General features: G+C 42.8%; 1 long non-coding RNA gene across 1 annotated transcript; it reads left to right on the forward strand.

Annotated features, from left to right (window-relative positions):
• The first annotated feature begins 952 nt into the window (after window positions 1–952).
• Window positions 953–1,463, forward strand: LOC115300086. Its single transcript, XR_003912494.1, has 2 exons — window positions 953–1,022; window positions 1,155–1,463. It is a non-coding gene; the product is annotated as an uncharacterized LOC115300086 (long non-coding RNA).
• The last annotated feature ends 276 nt before the right edge of the window (window positions 1,464–1,739 follow it).

Raw genomic sequence — 1,739 nt, forward strand, 5'->3', positions numbered from 1 at the left:
ACCTGAGTTCTGCCAGACCCCTGGCCATGGCCAATGTGTTGTATAAAGAATTTATCTGGTCCCTGTTCCCGGTTGCTGGGAGAGAGCCTCTAAATGTTTGGAATTTCCTGAATGCTTGGAGTGTCTGTTACTCATGGTGGGCCCGTTGGAGCAAAATTGAGTTCATGCTAACAAGGTGACTCAGGACAGGGGCCAGACATGCCAGGAAGAACAGCAGGGTTGGCACTTTGAACCTCATGATATCCACCCAGTCTCTGGGGGAAGGAAAGGGGCTGGAGATTGCGTTCAGTGGCCAGTAATAGACTGAATCACACTTGCATAATCAAACCCCTACAGAAACTCTGGCCACCAAGACTCAGGTGAGCTTCCTGACTGGTGTTACCCACCGATGTGCCAGGAGGATGGTACACCCTGAGGACACTGCACCTTGGGGTTTTGGACAGTCCCAGCATTCTCTGGTGCTGCCATTTTTCAAGATGGTTTCCTACAGTCTTCAGGATTCATGTCATTAGCTCTTTCTTCTCCATGCCTGTCTTATTGGACAGCTTTAGCTCATCCTACCTTCTTGTGCTTCTCTGAAAGTTCTGCAAAACCTTCATTTCTCCTCAGTTGTTCCTTTGTGATTACACACTCTAGATTTTGCTTCTACCGCAGAGAACTGGAATTGGAGGTTGGGAAAAGGACTTCCACTATGATTAAAATAAGGGACACTGCATGTGTTCCCTGGCACCTGTGGGTGTGCTTGCCATGGACCCCCTCCGGGAATGCACATCTTGCTGTGTCACCTTGCCTTCGTCGTGAGTTTCAGATTGTCCCCAAGGTCCCTGCAGCACCGTTTTCTTCCCCGTTCCCTCCCTCAGTGTCTTCCCCTTGTCCTGCTCTAGGACACTAGCTTAGAATTTGCCTTGTCTTCTCTTGCTTTTCTAGACGTGGAAAATAACTCAGATTCTTTTTCAGAGTTATGAAATTTGGCTGAACGATCACAACCCCATGAAACAACATGATCATTTGACAGCGCACAGGTAAGACAGACTTGGGAAGACTACAAACATCATGATGGCAACAAGAATGTTTATCTTTATTATGTTTCCCCAAGAGACGCACTGTGGCCTCCTCTTTACTCATCTAAAATAACATACACATGTTTTATTAAGGCAGTTAAAAAAGTACACCCGGATTGTCACACCTGAATAATGAAGACTAAATGTCAATGAAAAACGTACAGTTACGAGAACTCAAGACCTTCAGGGAGCTACCCGTCTGCTTATGAGTATAATTGATATATAAATAGATATAATACTATAATTGCTGTATAAATATAACACCATCTTGAAAATGTAAACAAAACTATATTTACGTGTATGTAACACCTTAATCTCGTCACAGTACTTTGGAGGAACTGCATGTTTTGTTCAATACGAATATTTCAGAACAACTTAAAATAAATACATAAATATAAAATATTAAAATAAATAGAATCATTCTAAGGGCAAAACTTTCAAAATAAACCAGTGAAACTTATGGCGTGTGTTAGGCTAACATAGTTAGCCAATTTTTTCACTCTAATTTTACGTTTATGAGGTACTTCCTCCTAATCTGTGTCCCAGCTTCTCCCTCAGAGGAGATTCACATGAAACAAGCTGAAATATTTGGTGATGCCCTAGGAAGGGATGGACCCTGAACAAAACTCCGGTTTCTTGTTGTTTTTCTGTGGACTCCTAGACGTAGGAGTAAGAACT

This window comes from Suricata suricatta, chromosome 8 (genome assembly GCF_006229205.1).
Source record: "Suricata suricatta isolate VVHF042 chromosome 8, meerkat_22Aug2017_6uvM2_HiC, whole genome shotgun sequence".
Classification (NCBI taxonomy): domain Eukaryota; kingdom Metazoa; phylum Chordata; class Mammalia; order Carnivora; family Herpestidae; genus Suricata; species Suricata suricatta.